At 42.6% G+C, this 7915-nt stretch overlaps 1 long non-coding RNA gene across 1 annotated transcript; it reads right to left on the reverse strand.

Annotated features, from left to right (window-relative positions):
- Nucleotides 1–3785: 3785 nt before the first annotated feature.
- Nucleotides 3786–4801, reverse strand: LOC120559128. Its single transcript, XR_005639215.1, has 3 exons — nucleotides 4653–4801; nucleotides 4433–4565; nucleotides 3786–4357 (listed from the first exon to the last, which is right to left on the reverse strand). It is a non-coding gene; the product is annotated as an uncharacterized LOC120559128 (long non-coding RNA).
- Between the last annotated feature and the right edge of the window lie 3114 nt (nucleotides 4802–7915).

Below are 7915 nucleotides of genomic sequence, written 5' to 3' on the forward strand. Positions count from 1 at the left end.
GCTGGACTGGGGTGTGGTACTGGAGTCTAACCTTTCCAAGTATGAAGCAAACAAATAAAACAAACAAACAAAAACCAAAAAAGAAAACCTAATTATTTTAATTAGTCCTGTATTCCTCAGGAAGCTAAATACATATTTAAAACAGATTTCACCGGAGCTTCTTTGTAGAATGTCCACTAAGTTTAACCTTAACTGTTTTCCTTGCAATTGTGAGATTAATCTTAGTCTTTCTTCCTGATATTTAGACAGTGTAGAATAACATGCTCTATAGACTATGGACTACCACAGAATACACAGTTGCCATCAGCATGCTTCTTCATTATTAACAAAGTATTATTTAATCTTGTGTGTCCATACCTCATTCTTGAAAATACATCCTCCTCCTCCTTGCTTCTGTTCATATTTCTGCTCTTTCCCACTTTATTCTGGATATTATAGAACTGTCTTCCAGTCTGCCCATTGTCCCATAATGTTTGCCATTTTCCCTTAACTATGTTTTTAACCAAAAGATGCAACTTTTCAAGATTTGGATAGCTGTAAGAGTTACCTTGCTCCTCCTCCTCCACCTCCACAGACAGGCACCTCTCCTCCACTTCAACAGCTGGCCGCTCGTCCTCCTCCATCACCTCAACCGCCGGGCGCTCCTCCTCCACCTCAACAGCTGGCCACCCGTCCTTCTCCATCATCTCAACCGCTGGGCGCTCCTCCTCCACCTCAACCGCCTGGCGCTCCTCCATCACCTCCTCCAACGACGTTACCATCTCCTCCTGGAGGTCCTCCTCTACCACCACCTCCGGCTGCAGCAACATATATTACAATATTTTTTGTAACATTACTTGTAGGACATGACAACTCAAAAATGGAAAGAATGAATGCAAGTTAAAAAATAAACAATGATTTTGCTCAGTTTTGCTGTGGCGTCAGCATCCAAGTGCACCGAGGAGTGAGCACCTGAGGTTTTTTTCCTTCTTTCTTGAGAAAGAGCAGTGGCTTGTAGCCCAGTGCACTGAGCTTCTCAAGCTGCAAAGGCACACTGCTTAGTTAAGAATAGAAGTTATTTCATTATAAAAACTTTGCATAATTTCTGTAGGACTTCTTCGACCTGAAATGTGACAATTTAGCCAGTAAAAGTCTGAGTAAAACAAAAAAAGAGATTTGTACTTTTGAGAATTGTCTTTTTCTCTCACAACTAGCCCCTAGTGCTAGGATTAGGTCAGTCAACTGCAGGACAGCAAAGAAAGAGTTGTGACAACTAGGAAATGTAAAGTAAAATAACGTGATGTTTTGAACAAAAAGAGCTATATGTTGATATCAACGGTATTCTTCTTTAGGACCACATTTAAGACAGTCAAACTGTCAAACTAGGGCTGCATGTGCACATATACAGTGTCTCACAAAGTGAGTACACCTCTCCCATTTTTGCAAATGTGTGGGACAACACTATAGAAATGAAACTAACACACAGCCATTAACGTCTGTACAGCTGGCAACATAAGTGTTTACACCCCACAGTGAACATGTCCAAATTGTGCCCAAAGTATTTTGTGTATTTTTGTTATTATCTAACACTGCCTTAAACCTGTTGGGCATGGAATTCACCAGAGCTGCATAGATTGATACTGGAATCATCTCTCACTCCCACATTGATGACTAGGTGGATGTTAAGACGCTTGTGGATGCTCCACAGGTGCTCAGTTGGGTTTAGGTCTGGAGACATACTTGGCCAGTCCATCAGCTTTACTCTCAGCTTCGTCAACAAGGCTGTTGTCATCTTCAAAGTGTGATTGAAGCATTATTGTGTTAGGAAACGTGGTGCAGTTTCAGAAGAGAGGGAATCATGCTCTGTTTGGAATTCATGTTTCCCTCAATGAACTGCAGCTCCCCAGAGCCCTCCTCACCAGGGTGCCATCACACACACTGGACACAATCTAAGCTAAACAAGTTTATCTTGGTCTTGTCTGCTGATGACATGCATTACTGGAACCATGTACTGTGGTCTGATGAGACCAAGATAAACTTGCCCAGATGGTGTCTGCATGTGTAGCACCCTAGTCAGGAGCACCAAGACAACGGTCTCTTGTCTAAAGTCAAGTATGGTGGTGGCAGCATCATGGTCTGGGGCTGTATGAGTACTGCTGGCTCTGAGGAGACACCTTCAAGATGACAACTGCCTTGCTGAGGAAGCTGAGGGGAAAGCTGATGGACTGGCCAAGTATGTCTCCAGACCTAGACCCAATTGAGCACCTGTGGAGCATCCTCAAGTGGAAGATGGAGGAGCACAAGGTGTCTAACATCCATCTGCTCTGTGATGTCATCATGGAGGAGTGGGAGAGGATTCCAGTAGCAACCTGTGCAGCGCTGGTGAATTCATTCAAATTCATGTTCCAAAAGGATAAGGCAGTGTTAGATAATAATGGTGGTCACACAAAATATTGACACTCTGGGCACAATTTTGACATGCTCACTGTAGGGTGTACACACTTATGTTGCCAACTGTTCAGACGTTAATGGCTGTGTGTTAAGCTATTTCAAAAGACAGCAAATTTATACTGTTATACAAGCTGTACACTGACTACTTAAAGTTATAAAGTTTCATTTCTATAGTGTTGTCCACACAAAGATATAAAATATTTATAAAGGTTTAAGGAGTGTACTCACTTTTGTGAGATACTGTACTTCTAAGAATGTTTACAGGGAAAAAAATATATATATAGTGACTCAATCATTAAAGTTGCATGCAAATAGGTTTACCCTATTACAGGTGATAGGGTTAATTGTACACACCATGATGAGGGCCTCATCAAGCATGGCTGAAGTAGTGTGGTTTTTTTTCAGCCTCAGCCACTGCTCCTTCCTTCTTCCAGTAGTAACTGGAGATGGAATATCGTTATCGGCAGTATTGGTATTGGCTCAGATATTGTCCAAAATCCTGGTATCGGTATCAGAGTAGAAGAAAATGTTCTCATCCGATACGATTCAGCCCAAGACCGAAAACATTAGCAATGGGTTTCTCATACATAATGGTTTCAAGACTAAATTCATGTTGTTAGACTAATCAATGTAATAACTATATTATGTAAGGGTTAATGCCCGACGAGGTGTCCATTGTCCGGTATTAATGGACGACGGCGAGGCGCGGAGTACGGTTGCCGCCGCCAAAGTATTTTAATTAGTTTTACAATCGAAATCTTAAGTTTATCCAAACAATAACTGTTTCCCTGGTTACGCCTGACGGTTTGACTAATACCTGTGTGGCGGTACGAGAGCTGACAAAACCAAACACCGACAACACCACCCTGGGAATTTCACCCAGAGAATGATATCACTTACCAAGTAATGATTTTACTTCCAATTGCAAGATTATTGATATATTTAAGGTCACACAGGTCAGTATACAAAAAAGGCACCAAAGACGAGGTTCAACTTACAAAAATACAATTTTATTTCAATAAAAATCAATAAAGTTAAAAAGCAATCAATTTAAAAAACACATTCACACGAAAAAGGGAGAAAAATAATTGTGCTGAGGCTTACCAGTGGCGGAGAAGGGGATACGAGGGGGTAAGGGGATCCCAGGGAAAGTCACCCGTGAACACACACAAAAAAAAAAAAACACACAACAGTGAACAACGCAAATGAAAACGGGGAAACACAGCACACCAACGCCACCTTCGGCTCTCAGTCAACTAAAAATGGGGAACACACACACACACACACACACACACACACACACACACACACACACACACACACACACACACACAAAAGGTTTCACTCAACAAAAGAAATCTCAAAAAATCAATAACCGATTATAAAGAAACAAATTGAAAGAAATCGAACACAATATAAATACCATATAATGGCCAGAACCACTAGTGGTTCCAGGAAGCCATACAAAGCAAGAAACAAAACACTTCTAATTGACACAATAACATAACCAAGAAAAGTCAATGTTTAAATAGAAAAAGACTAACTAAAAGAAACTAAACAAAATATAAGTACAACTTTTAATTAAATTGAAAACAATAGAAAGAAAACAAAGAAACAACTAAATCAACCAAATTAAAGTAGGGAGTCAAACCCCTCAACTATAAAACAATGGCTCAATAAAACAGGTGACTCATATTGGCCCAGTAGCCGAGAAGGCAAGACAGGTGTGCAGCATGGCGTGCAGCAATCGCTACGATATTGAATTTTCAATAACAGCAGCAGTCGCGGCAAAAGCCGTATGAAGCAAACAGCAGCCTCGGCAAAAGCAGCAGTGTTTCGGCAAAAGCAGCAGTGTCTCAGCAAAACAGCAGCCAGTAGTGGAAATGCTAAACAGCTACAAGGACCTCCGGTGGCTTCAGCCCAGTTCCTAGCATTTACAGAAAATAATAATTAACACCAAATAAATTTAAAGAATAAATCCGACCCCATTTAGCCCACATACCGCTCAAGCAGAGTTTTGGTAAGCCCAGAGGGAGGAAGCTCCGAGCATGCAAACGTAGCAGCTATCAGTGTTACTCGCTCCTCATTCACGGCGTTCAAACAGTAAGGTGAATGATAGCCCGCCAACCGAAGATCTAAAAGCGTTCAGTACAAAGTAAATAACGAGAACGAATTAAAAGTAAAAGTGAATGAGTGTGGAGGCAACCAAGCCGCTACCCTACCTGTAGCACAGCAGAGCAACTACACGGAGTGAGCGACGCGGAAGTATGACGCACTTCCGTCACCAGCGGGCAAGAGAGGGCGGAAGGGGGAAACTAGCAGTTTTTATACGGGGCCCTGATTGGTCAACAGAGCACCAGGTAGTTAGGAGTTCAACTCATACTAGGCTCGTTCGAGATGAGCCAGATCTGCGCAGAATCGATCACCAGCGATCGGCGCCCAATGCATGCCGGTTAGTTTTGTGTCCGACTTGATCCCGACTTGCTCTGACGTCATGCACACGTTGGCAACGATAATCTCACGAGACCAAGGCGGCCGCAGTTCTGAGACGCAGGTAGCGCAGTTGCTTTTCACCAACTGCAAGAGCCAGGCGGACGCAGGTGGACCCAGTGCATGCTGGGAAACGCCGGCCTCTCAGCTGATCGAACAGCTGATTGGTTCAGAATCGACTCACCATGATGACGTTTAATATAAACTTTTTATTGATTTTGAATCGGAGGGATTTTAACAGCTATTTGTCTGATTTAAAGGCTTATTCCTTACAGAACACATGTTGTGGGGCTGATAGTTATGTTTAGAAGTCAGAGAGACTAAATCTGTTCAGATTACAGATCATCTACAGTCTGTTGTTCATTAAAATCAGCAACAGATCGCATGTAGAGCATTTTGACAGCTACTCTGTCATAATAAAATCAACTGGAGACTGTGTAGGAGCAGATATATGGGTCTGATAACATTTTATTAAACCGGAATCGGACCCGAACGGACCACAGTGTTTGTGTCACTTCCTGTTCAGTCTGAAGGCTGCTGGAATCAGCTGGAAATCTGTCCGACTTGAGAGCGGACTTTTGTCACCGCCCCCGCTGCTGCCGCCTGCTCTCGTCTACTTTACAGGCGAGGCGCAGTTCATCTCGAACGAGCCTACTGCTTCACCTGGAACAATCATTCCCATCCATCAGGTTCTTATGCAATGCAAACGTTGTTCTCTCCACCAGGAATTAGGAAGAACCTTAGATATGACTTGCCTGCCTTAGCAACCGGAGATATTTATATAGTCCGCTCAGCTGATAGAACCCTTCAGTTTTTTTAATGGACACGCTGCAGCCAATCAGAATCGAGTATTCACCCAGACCATGGTATAAAAAGTGATATAGGACACCTACTATACACCTACTACTATAATGGACTTCTGGCGGAGGCAACCGTCCTCCGCGCCTCGCCATCGTCCATTAATACCTGACAATGGACACCTCGTCGGGCATTAACCCTTACTTAACCCTTGTGTTGTCCTTCGGGTCCCAGTGACCCGAAGGACAACACAAGGATTATGTACTTCCGTTTACTTTGTTGAGAATTGCTCTCTAAACAAGGGTTAATACAGCACCTTAGTTCTTGTTTGTACAGCATTTTGGTCAGCTTAAACTGTGTTTAAATGTGTTCTAGAAATAAACTTTACTTACTTACTTTACAAGAAACAGGGTTTAGAGAGCAATTCTCAACAAAGTAAAGGAAGATATTCTGTGTGTCCTTCGGTCCCAGTGACCCGAAGGACAACACAAGGATTATGTACTCTCTTATTGTTGAGAATTGCTCTCTAAACAAGGGTTAATACAGCACCTTAGTTCTTGTTTGTACAGCATTTTGGTCAGCTTAAACTGTGTTTAAATGTGTTCTAGAAATAAACTTTACTTACTTACTTTACAAGAAACAGGGTTTAGAGAGCAATTCTCAACAAAGTAAAGGGAAGTACATAATCCTTGTGTTGTCCTTCGGGTCACTGGGACCCGAAGGACAACACAAGGGTTAATGGACACCCTGCAGCCAATCAGAATCGAGTATTCACCCAGACCATGTATAAGATCTGTTATCCCATACTGTTGTAGCAGTATGAGTTTCAGCTCACGACACAATGATTAAATCTCCTTGGTTGTCTAGCTAAATACATCTATCGTTTATTTAGCTAAGCATGTAAACGATCGGGAACAACGAAAACACAACGAGCATGTTGCTACCGGTTGCTAAGACAACACCAACAAATTGTTGCTAGTGCGCGTGTCCATCTTCACGTCATGGGCCAACAATGCGGAAGAGCCGAGCTCCATGTTTGCTTTATGCGCTTTTGAGCACTCTCATTGGAACGTATGGGGCTTCCCGCCGAACACTGTATCCAGTTCTCTTAATACATCCATGCTCAGGCGTCAGGTAAGGTGGAGGTTTGTCTGCCTCTGCACTCATTTTGTTACAGTCATTCGCTGCCGTTATTTTACTATGTATCGAACGTTTGTCGATCTTTGGCTGGCAGGTTCATCCTCCACCTTGCTGAAGTAACGCAGTTAATGCAAAGCGAGCAGCACTGATAGCTGTCTGTGCACATTGCATTCTCGGAGCTTCTTCCCTCCGGATCGACTCAAACTCAGCTTGAACGGTATGTGGGCTAAATGCGGTAGGAGTTACCCTTTAGGTTTATTTGGTGTTAATTGTTATTTTGTGTAAACACTAGGGACTGTGCTGAAGCTGCCGGAGATCCTTGTTAGCCGCCGAGCATCTTAACGACCAGCGGTTTGTTTTTCCTATACGCAGTGTTGGGAAGGATACTTTCAAAACGTATTTCGTTACAGAATACAGAATACATGCCCACAAATGTAATTTGTAACGTATTCCGTTACGTTACTCAATCTGAGTAACGTATTCTGAATACTTGGATTACTTCAGGATTACTTCCACATTGAATTGCGTTTTATAAGTGTAGGAATGCAGCTATCACATCCAGCTTACTAAACAGGCCTATACTGGTGTGTTCTTTTTATTCCAACTAGCTGAATGTGTACCTGAACAAGCAGATAGATTATTGTATTGGTAGTCCCGAACTGCATACTACAAAAATCGAACCGCAGTCTTGCTACCACGAGCTAATTTTAGCTAACGTTAGCTAGCACGTCAAACGGGGCTAGTCAGTCTTTAAACGGCTCTGGAGCTAGTAAATCAGCACGTAGGAGAATGTAAAGTTGCACGTCAATTTTAAAATAGCAAGGTGACCAGTAAAACTACAGCAGACGACTACCCTTGGCTAATTAAAAAAATAGCTTACTTTAAGATGCTTCTTCAGGTTGGAGGTGGAGTAATTTGGACGCTGAAAGGAGGTTGGTTGCTGGCAAGCACAGGTTGCACTGCACAGTTATATTTCATTCTCCCTGTTCGTTCTTTAATGTGAAATGCTGTTTGAATTTCCAAGATAGAAACTTATTCCTGCCCTGGCTCTGTCGTG

Source organism: Perca fluviatilis, chromosome 5 (assembly GCF_010015445.1).
Source record: "Perca fluviatilis chromosome 5, GENO_Pfluv_1.0, whole genome shotgun sequence".
In the NCBI taxonomy this organism is placed as follows: domain Eukaryota; kingdom Metazoa; phylum Chordata; class Actinopteri; order Perciformes; family Percidae; genus Perca; species Perca fluviatilis.